The sequence below is a fragment of the Erinaceus europaeus genome, chromosome 12, assembly GCF_950295315.1.
Source record: "Erinaceus europaeus chromosome 12, mEriEur2.1, whole genome shotgun sequence".
Lineage (NCBI taxonomy): Eukaryota > Metazoa > Chordata > Mammalia > Eulipotyphla > Erinaceidae > Erinaceus > Erinaceus europaeus.
Window position 1 is genome coordinate 97,208,047 of NC_080173.1, and position 12,390 is coordinate 97,220,436.

The 12,390-nt window shown below is 51.7% G+C and overlaps 1 protein-coding gene across 2 annotated transcripts in view; it reads left to right on the forward strand.

Moving 5' to 3' along the window:
- The first annotated feature begins 356 nt into the window (after positions 1–356).
- Positions 357–12,390, forward strand: part of IP6K1 (inositol hexakisphosphate kinase 1) — a 45,660-nt gene continuing 33,626 nt past the window's right edge. For both annotated transcript variants that reach the window (XM_060204743.1, XM_060204744.1), the window contains exon 1: positions 357–550. The gene's annotated coding sequence lies outside the window, so the exon portion shown is untranslated. The remainder of the gene's footprint in view (positions 551–12,390) is intronic.

Genomic DNA, 12,390 nt, shown 5'->3' on the forward strand with positions numbered 1-12,390 from the left:
TCCCCAGGATGCGTGACAAACGCAGACATTTCCGAAACGGGCCGAGGAGGAGCGGCAGCGCGGGAAGACGACGCGGCCGAGTCGCCAGGGGTCCCCACTCGCACAGGCCAAGGACGCCGCGCCTCGGGCCGCCCGCCGCTCCGGGAACGGCGCATGCGCCGACCGTGCCGTCACAGTCACGTGCCCAGGCGATCGGCCGCGGCCGTGCGAGGCTGCTTCTGAGTGTCGGGCCGGCCGACCTGTTGGCGGGAAGCACCCCTGCGGGCGTCGGGCACACGGACGGTTGATTGGGGACGAGCTCGGTCGGGGGCGGGTTCTTTGCCGCCCGGTTACTATGACGCCCGGTCCCCGCCCCCTCGGCCGGCCGCCATCTTGTTGTTGATCCATACCCAGTGGGCAGCGCCGGGAGCTGGACCGAGCGGCCACTGAGGGGCCGCCGCTGCGGGGCTCGGCCACCTGCGCTGCCTGCCGGGGGGCGCGCCGAAGCCTGGAGGCCCGGGGGCCCCGCTCCCGTGGGGAGCTGGGGGCGCCCGCTGCGGGGGCCCGGCCGGTGAGTGACAGCAGCCGGCCCGCAGGAGCGGCCTGACGGAGCGGCGGGCGGGCGGGCGGGCGCGGGACGGAGCGGGACGGAGCCCCGGCTGGCGGCCGCGGGGCGCGGGTGCGAGGGCGGAGCGCGCTGCGGGGGATGCCCGCTCCTCCCGGGCGGCACGTCTGCCGGCGACTCCGCAGGAAAAGGCCAGAGCCCCGCGGGCGAGGCAGGCGGCCGGCCGGGTCCTGGGGCGCCGCGGCCCCCGCCCCGCCCCCACCCGGCTCCTCGGAATCTTCCCCGGACGCGGTCCCGGAGCGCCCGGCTTCTGTCTCGCTGCGTGCGTGCGTGCGTGCGCGTGCGTGCGTGTACGTGCGTGTGCGTGCGTGCGTGCTGCGTGCGTAAGCTTAAGCTGCTCGCTTAACCGCGTTTGGGATTTACCGCGAGGCCCTCCTCGTCTCGGCCCCCCGGGTGGACGGCTGTTGAGGTGGATTCGCGGGTGTGTGTCGCCCGTGAGAGAGCGGGCGGGTTGGATCCGGGGACAGCGGACATGGAGGCGAGTGTTGGGGTCGGGAGGACGGACAGCTGTTTCTGGCCCTGCGGCTAGCGCGAAGCTGCCCGAGGAGCTTGTGACTGTGACGCCGCCAGGTGTTTCTTACCTCGTGGGAAAAAGGGAGAAATAACCGGCGGGCGGCCGCCCCGAAGGCTTCAGAGCCTCTTGCTCTGCCCACGCGGGCCTGTGCGTGACACCGTGGAGAAGCGACCTTCAGTTCGCTTGTGTCAGTGTCGGGATTTAAAAATATATATATATATATATATATGTATTTGTTTCCTTTTTTTGTTGCTCTTTTTTTTATTGTTGTTGTTATTATTGTTGATGATGTTGTTGGACAGGACAGAGAGACATGGAGAGAGGAGGGGAAGACAGAGAGGGGGAGAGACAGACAGACAGACAGACACCTGCAGACCTGCTGCACCGCCTGTGAAGCGACTCCCCTGCAGGTGGGGAGCCGGGGTTCGAACCGGGATCCTCACGCCGGTCCTTGCGCTTTGCTCCGCTGCGCCACCGCCCGGCTCCCGTGTGTCGGAGGATTATTACCTCAAGAGTGTTTACATTAAAAAAATGGTGTTTTTAAAATTTTACTCTTGATTTTTTTTTTTTTATTACCTTTATTTATTTATTGCATAGACAGCCTGAAATCGAGAGGGAAGGGGTGCTAGCGAGGGAGAGGCACAAGAGAGACACCTGCAGCCCCGCTTCACCACTTGTGAAGCTTTCCCCCTGCAGGTGGGGATCGGGGGCTCGAACCCGAGCCCTTGTGCGCCGTAACATGTGCGCCCAACCAGGTGCGCCACCACCCGGCCTCCAAAATTAGGTGTTTGTTCAGTGGCCGGAGACAGAGGAATCGAGAGGGAAAGGGGAAGTAGGGAGAGAGCAAGACCCCGGCAGCACTGCTGGTCCGTGCGGGGTGTCACCCCCAGCACCTGCTCGCATTTTTAGAGCTGCTTGATGGGCGCGTGGGCCGGCCGGCCGTGCGCTGTGCCCGGGCTTGGCGTGCAGCGCCTCAGGCCTGCCTGCCGCCCGGCTCCCAGCCTCTCGGACGGTGCTTCACTTTGGGGGAAAGCCAGCCGCGGATGTCGGCACCGGCCCGCGCGCCAGGACCCAGAATGCCGGGCTCGGGCTCGGTGTGCGGCGTCGCGTATGCCTGAGGGGCGCCCCGGCTCGCCCTCTCACTATAAGTAAGGAAACGCCTTTGAGAAAGAAGGAAAGAAACCAGAGGAGGCAGCTGGGCCCTTGCTGGAAGCTGCTGCGTGGCTTTTGGTTATGTATGTCATCGCTCTTATCAGACTAGCTTTGGAGCCCTGTAGGGATTTTGACTTTGGTGAGACCAGCCCATTAGGCATTTTACTATTATTATTTTTTTAACTGGAAAGGATGGAGGTACTACTGTATGAGAGGCTCAAAACTGCCCAGCCCCCTTTGACTTAACCCCTTCCTTCCTTCCTCCCTCCCCCTCTCCCTCCTCCTCTCCCTCTCTCTCTCTCCCTCCCCCTCTCTCTCCCTTCCTTCCTCCCTCCCTCCCTCCCTGAGGGAAAGAGAACCGTAACATCGGTTCAACACATTTGTTGCTAGGAACTGAACTCAGAACCTCATGCTTGAGGAGCCACACTGTACCCGCTGCACCACCTTGAGCACTTTCTTTAGAAGTTTTAAGTTTGACCAAAAAAAAAAAAAAAAAAAGAAGAGGAAAAAAAGGAGAGAGAAAGTTTAGGCAGCCACAGGGTTAGACTCTTGCTGATTTCAGACTGGCAGGAGAGCTCCGTTGGATAATATGCTTTGCTTCGTCTTGGGTACAATCCGGGTTTAAGCTTAGCTGCCCCTGCGCTGAGGGAAGTGTTAGTGCTGTGGCGTCTCTCTGTCTCTGTTTTCTTTTTCTTTGCCTTCAGGGTTACCGCTGGTGCCTGCACTATGAATCCACTGCTCCTGCGCCCATTTGAAAATTTTTTTTTTGGACAAGACAGAGAGAAATGGAGAGAGGAGGGGAACACAGAGAGGGAGACAGAAAGATAGACCCCTGCAGACCTGCTTCACCGCCTGTGAAGCGACGACTCCCCTGCAGGTGGGGAGCCCGGGGCTCAAACCCGGATCCTCGAGCAGGTCCTTGAGCTTCATACTATGTGCGCTTAACCCGGGGCGCCACTGCCCCGCCCCCCTCTGTTTTTCTTTAAGTGCGTGAGAGTAAGCATATTGCTGTAGTCATGGAAATCATCCTTAACTTCCTTTTTCTTTTTGTAACTGGTCAGTTCATGGCAGCACTGTTCAGCTATCGTGCGCGGCAGACGCGCCTCCAACTGGGCAGCCTATGCGCTCCATGTCCCCTGTCCCGTGTGGCTGCCCAGCGCCCCAGCGCGCCCCTCCAGGGCTGGCTCCGCAGAACAGCGGGCTTAGCTGAGTACACCGCATTTTCCTGCACCTACAAAGCCCCATGTGGCAGAATCCAGTGACTTTTGCTCTTTGGAAAGCTCCTGAACTTCAGTTGCCTTTTCTCCAGAGTCCAGCTGAGGTCTCCTCTACCTTCTTTGTGAATCGCTCCTTCCTAAAGGGTTCTCCTCAGTGCCATTTTCCTCAAGCAGATCTTTACGACCTGGACCCTTTTCTGTGGAGACTGTGTCCTGTCTCCTCGCTGCTGCGTGTTGTAGGTGAGGACTACATGTTGCCAAGCATGCTCTAAATTCGTCTGAGTTGCAAATACCCTGTTAATTAAGCAAGGGAACGGATGGAGGAGGGGAGTTTAAGTGGGTTTAAGGGCTCCAGATCGCTGCTTCCCCCCCGCGTCTGTGGAGACCCAGCACCAGTGCTACAGAGCAGGTGCAGAACCGAGTTCTGAAAGCAGGGTGACTGTCCTTGGAGAAACTCTGTGGCCTGCCTGCTGCTTGGCCAAGATGCTAGTTTTGACTTCTGGAAAAGGAGTGGGGTGAGCATAGCATTAGTTGTGGTGCTTCTGGGACGCTCGCCTCGGCTGGGTGTTGGGTCCAGTGCCCCCGTGGGCTGTTGTAGACGCGTGGGGCTGTTGGCCGCGTGTCCTTCTCGTGCCGCGCCGCCGGCCAGGGGGAGAGTGGGCAGAGCTGGGGAGGGACTCTGGCTGGGCCCAAAGATTCTGCGTGCTGGAGATCTGTGCGTTTGCCCTGATTTTATTTATTTATTTATTTATTACTATTTTTAAAAAATATTTATTTTCCCTTTTGTTGCCCTTGTTTTTCATTGTTATTGTTGTCGTTTGATAGGACAGAGAGAAATAGAGAGAGGGGAAGACAGGAGGGGAGAGAAAGACAGACACCTGCAGACCTGCTTCACCGCCTCTGAAGCGACGCCCCTGCAGGTGGGGAGCCGGGGGCTTGAACTGGGATCCTTACGCCAGTAATTGCTTTGTGCCACATGCGCTTAACCCACTGCACTACCGCCCAACTCCCTGCCCTGATTTTAAATCAGGTTTCTTTTGTCTTCCCCTACTACAGCAGGGGTTGAGCGATGGAATATGGGTGGGAAAACTTAGCTCTCAAATCCCTACTAAGGAACTTTTGTTGTTGTTGCAAACTTTAAAAACACTCACCTCTTCTATAAATTTTTTAATTCAGTTTCTGCTTTAACGTTTTTGTTTTGTTGAGAGAAAAGCAAGAATACTGTTCTCCCACTTACTTTTCTTTTGCAGCATGGGAGAGTGAACCTTGCACAGGGATGATATTGCTGAGTGGCTTTCCTGACCCAATTTTTAAAAGTTGCAACTTAGAAGTGGGGGTGGGGAGCATCTGTGGGGTGCCCCTGCTGCCTCGGCCTGGCACCGCATATGGTGAGGCCTGAACGCAGCCTGCGAAGCTACCTTCTTACCTTCTTGGTTCCTTTTTTTTTTTTTTTCTTTCTCCATACCTGAGCGCTGGCTGGGATTGAATCTGGGACCTTGGAGCCTCAAGTGTGAAAGTTGTTTTGCATACCAGTTACACGATCTCCCTAGCAGTTCCTTTTTCAAAGAATCATTTTACTTACCAGGGATGGCTGTTGGCGCCCTGTGGAGCTTCACAGTGGTGGAGCGGTGCTGCAGGTGTCTTCCTCCCCCTCTATTTCTATCAGCAATAAATCCGTCTTAAGAAAAAAATTATCGGGGGCCAGGTGGTGGCGCACCTGGTTGAGTGCACATGTTACAGTGCGCAAGGACCTGGGTTCGAGCCCCTGGTCCCCACCTGCAGGGGGAAAGCTTCACAAGTGGTGAAGCAGTGCTGCAGGTGTCTCTCTGTCTCCTCCTTCCTCTCAATTTCTGGCTGTCTCTATCAAATAAAGATTAAAAAAAAAAAAGAAAGAAAAAATTATCAGTATGTCCGGGAGAGAGAACCAGCTCCTATTTATTTTATTTTTTATGAGAGAAGAAAGGGAGGGTGGGATCTGGGTGCATTTGGTTAAGTGCATGCTACCATGTGCAAGGATGGCGGTTCAAGCTCTGAGTACCCACTTTCAGGGGAGAAGCTTCACAAGCAGTGTTACAGCCCCCCCACTGTGTCTGTGTGTCTCTGTGTGTGTGTCCCTCTATCTCTTTCCCTTTCAATTTCTCTATCAAAAATAAACTAAATTGAAGGAAAAAAGAAGGGCTGGGGAGACTTAACCTGAAGCTCTGAGGTCCCAGGTTCAATCCCCAGCACCACCCTAAGCCAGACCTGAGCAGTGCTCTCTCAAATAGAATAAATATAATGTATAAAAAGAGAGAGAGAGAGAGAGAAAGTTGGATCAGAGCCCCAAAGGACAAAAGAGACAAAAGAGAGAGATTAAAACTCAGCTCTGGCATAAGGCAGTGCAGGAGTCCAGATTTTTAAAAAAAGTTAGAGAGACTGGGCGGTAGCGCACCTGGTTGAATTCATGCGTTGCGTAAGGACCCAGGCACACAGTACTTAAGGACCTACGTTCAAGTCCTAGGTCTCCACTTATAGCGGGTAGGGGTGGGGGGACTTCATGAGTGGTGAAGCAGTGCTGTCTATCTGTCTCTCTCTCTCCCTCTTTCCCCTCTCAAATTTCTGTCTCCAAAATAAATAAGAAAATAAAGTAAGAGTGAAAGTGAAACAGACATCACTGTGCTGGCCACTGGGGATGAGACTCGGGCTATCATGCTGGAGGTCCAAGGCGCTCCCAGAATGCGGTGATCTTGTTGCTAAAAATAGCTCCTGAGAGTTGTGCTGAAGTGCATCTGATCTTCTTTTTTTTTTTTTTTTTTAAAGTGTTAAGTTCCTTTTATTTTATTTATTCCCTTTTGTTGCCCTTGTTGTTTTTTATTGTTGTAGTTGTTATTGTTGTCATGGTTGGGTAGGACAGAGAGAAATGGAGAGGAGAGGGGGAAGATAGAGAGAGGGAGAGAAAGACACCTGCATACCTGCTTCACCGCTTGTGAAGCAACCCCCTGCAGGTGGGGAGCCAGGCCTCGAACCAGGGTCCTTACACAGGTCCTTGTGCTTAGCGCCACCTGCACTTAACCCGCTGCGCTACAGCCTGACTCCCGCATCTGATCTTCTTAAGCACAGAAAGACTGCGCGGCCCGGGTGCTGGCACACCTGGTGGAGCGCACACATTATGGTGCACAGCCCCGGGACTCTGGAGCCTCAGGCAGGAGAGTCTCTTTGCATAACCATCATGCTATCTACCCCCATCTGAGTGGTACTCCTGTCAAAGGAAGAAAATGAAATAAAATGAAATGAAGTGAAATGGAAAAGGAAGTGCCTGGGCCTGGTGGTGGAGCACCTGGTTGAGTGCACATGTTACAATGGCAAGGACCTGGGTTCAAGCCCCTGGTGTCCCCCTACTGGGGAAAGCTTCATGAGTGATGATACAGGCCTACAGGTCTCTTTCTCCCTCTCTATCTTTCCCTTCCCTCTTAATTTCTGTGTCTGTCTGTCCAAAATAAATATGCAAAATATATTTTTTAAAAGGAACCACATGGGGGGTCGGGCGGTGGCGCAGCGGGTTAAGCGCATGTGGCGCAAAGCGCAGGGACCGGCGTAAGGATCCCGGTTCGAGCCCCCGGCTCTCCACCTGCAGGGGAGTCGCTTCACAGGCGGTGAAGCAGGTCTGCAGGTGTCTGTCTTTCTCTCCCCTTCTCTGTCTTCCCCTCCTCTCTCCATTTCTCTCTGTCCTATCCAACAACGAATTGCGTCAACAAGGGCAATAATAATAACCACAACGAAGCTACAACAAGGGCAACAAAAGGGGGGAAAAAAATGGCCTCCAGGAGCGGTGGATTCATGGTGCAGGCACCGAGCCCAGCAATAACCCTGGAGGAGGGAAAAAAAAAGAAAAAGGAACCACATGTGCTAGAAGAGCTTTTTGAATAAATTTATCTACTTTTCTTCTTGCTGCTGGGACTTCACTAGTCTACACTTGCCGGTCTAGCTTCGCGGGCGGGAGACGGACGACCAGGGACTCATGGCTGAGCTGGGAATGCAGTTCAGTCTTTATTGTCGAATGCAGTTCAGCAATCTAATCTCTTCTAATCTCTCTTCATTAGAAAGCTCTGTCTCTTATGTCTCCTGAGGCGGAAGTGTCAGGAAGAGGAAGTACGTAGGATAGGGGGTGGGGAGAAGGAAGCTAGCATGCCAACCAGTGGGGATTAAACCAATGAAAACAAGGATTATGTAAATAGACCACAAGCAATGCAACAGAAGGGGGTCTTAGAAGCAGAATTTAGAAGCAGACCAACATACACTGACTTTTTCAGGAAAAAAAGGGAGCACTACAGCTCTGAAGCGCCCTCCAGTGTATGGTAGGCTGGGGCCCTGAACCTGGATCCTGCTTGGTGCAGAGCAGGCCCCTGCCCAGGTGAGCAGTTTTGCTAGCCCTTACCAGCTTTTGTTAAGTCATGAGTTACAGCGCCTTTTACTAAAATTGAGGGTACAGCTTACTGGTTCACAGGAACATAAACGGAAACGTATAAGGGATTGTCATATTAGTGGGATGATGAAAACTGTGACCACAGGCTCACGGGAACTTAATCAGGTCTCTCCCCTAGGAGCAGAGGCTCAGAGCCCGTGGATTTGGTGTTTGCGGTGACTAGAGAGAGTACTGCTGTGAGTAAGAACTGAGGCCTCTCGCTCAGTGTGATGCTCTTGAGATGCAGGCGATTTTTGTTTTTTAATATTTATTTATTATTGGTTAGAGGGAAATTGAGAGGGAAGGGGAGAGGGAGAGAGACAAAGAGACACCTGCAGTACTGCTTCACCACTCGCGAAGCTTTTCCTCTGCAGGTGGGACCGGGGCCTTAAACCTGGATCCCAGTGCACTGTAATGCGAGCGCTTAACCAGGTGCGCCACCACCTGGCCCTGAGATGCAGGCGTTTTGCGTGTTCCTTGTTGCTGAATTGTGCTCTGCTTCATGGCTGTGATATTTCCTAGTGGGCATTGTGGATTATTTCTAGTTCAGGGCTGTTATGAATGAAGGGTCAGTAAATACTTGTTTTTTTAAATTATCTCTGTTTATTTACTGGATAGAGACAGCCAGAAATTGAAAGGGGGTGATAGGGAGAGAGACAAGAGACACCTGCCACACTGCTTCGCCACTCGCAAAGCTTTCCCCGTGCAGGTGGGGACCAGGGGCTCAAACCCGGGTCCTTCCACATTCTAACATGTGCACCCAACTCGGTGTGCCACCATCTGGCCCCAGTACTTAAGTTTTTGTATGTGCATTTCCAGTTCTCTTGGATGAGTATCTAAGGGTAGACGTGTTCTGACTCCCAGACTGCACCAGGGGAACCTGTCTGAAAGGCTGGGCAGCAGCTGTCTAGATATTTGCTCTGGGCCCAGTCTTGCAGTGACTCTTCTCTTGTTGTCCTGAGTCCCAAGCTTCTTTTTGCTTTTTCCCTACCTGCCCTTACTGAACTAAGAACTAATGACCCGTCCATTCAGGTGGACAGTTGGAATAGCCATCAACTGTTACACGTCGACATAAGCTTCTAGTGATGTTTCTGGACTTCCGGTGACTGTTGATTCATGAGTTTAGATGGAGCCTGGCCTTGGTGCTTGGTGCTCGGTGCTCGGTGAGTGTCCAGGGCCAGTTGCACAGTGGGCGGTGCCTCCTTAGGCTGATGGTCATGCGGTGCTTTTTGTTTTTCCTTTTCTTCCCTCCTTCCTTCCTTCCTTCCTTCCTTCCTTCCTTCCTTCCTTCCTTCCTTCCTTCCTTCCTTCCTTCCTTTTGCCTCCAGGGTTATTGCTGAGGCTCGGTGCCTGTACTATGAATCCACTGCTCCTGGAGACCATCCTTTCCCCCTTGTTGTTATTGCTGTTGTTGTCGTCGTTGGATAGGACAGAGAGAAATCTAGAGAGGAGGGGAAGACAGAGGGAGACAGAAAGAGACACCTGCAGACCTGCTTCACTGCTTGTGAAGTGACACCCCCCCCCCCCCGCAGGTGAGGAGCTCGGGGCTCGAACTGGGATCTTTGCATGGGTCCTTGCACTTTGCACTATGTACACCAGTGAGCTACCTCCCAGCCTCTCTTTTATTTATTATTATTATTATTTTGTGTGTGTATTATCTTTATTGGATAGAAACAGTCAGAAATCCAGAGGAAAAGGTGATAGAGGAGAGAGACAGAGACACCTGCAACACTTATTTCACCACTTGCAAAGCTTTTCCCCTGAAGGTGGGGACCTGGGCTTGAACCCAGGTCCTTGCACATTGCAACATGTGCACTCAACCAGGTGCTCCACCACCTGGCCCTTTTCCATTTCACTTCATTTCATTTCATTTCATTTCATTTCATTTCATTTCATTTCATTTCATTTCATTTCATTTCATTTCATTTCATTTCATTTTCTTCCTTTGACAGGAGTGCCACTCAGGTGGGGGTAGATAGCATGATGGTTATGCAAAGAGGCTCTCATGTCTGGCTCATGTCTGGCTCCAAAGATCCAGGTTCAATCTCCAGCACCACCATCAGCCAGAGCTGAGCAGTGCTCTGGTTTAAAAAAAAAAGTGCCACTCAGCTTTTGCTAGATTAGTGATGCCATGGAGTGGGCCTGGTTTGTTTGTTTGTTTGTTTGTTTGTTTATTTTTTGCTTTCAGGGTTATTACTGGGGCCTGCACAGTGAATCCACCACTCCCAATGGCTATTTTTTAAACTTACTTGATAGGACAGAGAGAAGTTGAGAAGAGAAGGGGAAATAGAAAGGGAGAAAGAGATGCCTGTGTGAAGTCTTCATCCTTGACACTCCTCTCTCCATTAAAAGTCAGTCCCTGGGGCCAGGTGGTGGTGCACCTAGTTGAGCGCACGTGTTAAAGTGCACAAGGACCCAGGTTCGAGCCCCCAGGACCCCACCTGCAGAGGGAAAGCTTTGCAAGTGGTGAAGCAGGGCTGCAGGTGTCTCTGTCTCTCTCTCCCTTTCTATCATCCCCTTCCCTCTTGATTTCCGGCTGTCTCTTAAGTAAATAAATAAAGATAGTAAATTAAAAAATAATTAAAAGTCAGTCCCACATTTTGCCTGTTTGCAGCTGTTTGGCCTCTTGCATTGTTTACCTGTGAGTTCTTAGTTTCTTTGTAGCCAAGAACTTGGTTCTCAGAACTCTCTTTTAAAATATTTCAAATCACCCACAACGACCCTGGATCCATACTCCCAGAGAGATAGAGAATGGGAAGGCTATCAGGGGAGGGGATGGGATGTGGAGATCGGGTTATGGGAACTGTGCGGAACTGTACCCCTCTTATTCTATGGTTTTGTTAATGTCTCCTTTCTTAAATAAAAAAAAAAAATGAAAAAAAAATTCAAATCTTCGGAGTTGGGTGGTAGTGCAGCGAGTTAAGTGCATGTGGCGCAAAGCACAAGGGACCGGCATTAAGGATCCCGGTTCCAGCCCCCGGCTCCCCACCTGCAGAGGAGTCGCTTCACAGGCATTGAAGCAGGTCTGCAGGTGTCTATCTTTCTCTCCCCCTCTGTCTTCCCCTCCTCTCTCCATTTCTCTCTGTCCTAACAGTGATGACATCATCAACAACTACCAACAACAATGAAAAACAACAAGGGCAACAAAAAGGAAAAATAAATAAATCTATCTCAAATCTCAGGGAGGCCGGTGGTGGTGCACATGTTAGCATGCGTGTGGACCTGGGTTCAAGCTTCACTTCACACCTGCAGAGGAGACGCTTCACAAGTAGTGAAGCAGGTGTGCAGGTGTCTGTCTTTCTCCTTATCTGTCCCTCCCCCTCTCAGCTCCTCTCGGTGCTGTCCAGTAAAATAGGGAAGAGGAAAATTAAAAGGAAAGAAATAGCTGCCAGGAGCAGTGGATTTGTAGTGCAGGTTCTGAGCCCCAGCAGTACCTTTGGTGACCATTAAAAAACAGAATCTTTTTTTATTATTGATTTATTATTATTGGATAGAGACAGCCAGAAATTGAGAGGGGAAGAGGAGGTAGAGAGGGAGAGAGACAGAGAGGCACCTGCAGCCCTGCTTCACCACTTGTGAAGCCTTCCCCTGCAGGTGAGGGCGGGGGGCTCGAACCCCGGTCCTTGCGCACTGTAATGTGTATGCTTAACCAGGTGCACCACCACCCGGCCCCCCAAAACAAAATCTTAAATCTCTGAGAGCATTATACTGATTCTATTAAAAAACGTATTTTATTTGTAGTTATTTTATTTTATTTTTTTACATTTTTTAAAAAATATTTTATTTTATTTATTTATTCCCTTTTGTTGCCCTTGTTGTTTTATTGTTGTAGTTATTATTGTTGTTGTCGTCGTTGTTGGATAGGACAGAGAGAAATGGAGAGAGGAGGGGAAGACAGAGAGGAGGAGAGAAAGATAGACACCTGCCTCACCGCCTGTGAAGCGACTCCCCTGCAGGTGGGGAGCCGGGGTTCGAACCGGGATCCTTATGCCGGTCCTTGTGCTTTGTGCCACCTGCGCTTACCCCGCTGTGCTACAGCCCGACTCCCTATTTGTAGTTATTTTAATGAGTGACATATAGAGAGAAATACAGGTAAGTAGATGGACCAGAGCACTGATCAGCTCTGGCTTATGGTGGTTCTAGGGATTGAACCTGAGACCCCAGATCCTCAGGAGTGGAAGTCTGTACATTATGTTATGCTAGCTCCCTAGCTCTCCAATTGATTCTTTCCCCCTTTTGTTGCCTCCCTTTTTTTATTGGTGGTGTAGTTACTGTTATTATTGATGGTGTCGTTACTGTTATTATTGATGAGAGAGGAGAGGAAGACAGGGGGAGAGAAAGACAGACCCCTGCAGACCTGCTTCACCGCCTGTGAAGCGACTCCCCTGTAGGTGGGGAGCCGGGGGCTCAAACCTGGGATCCTTATGCTGGTCCTTGCACTTTGCGCCACATGTGCTTAACC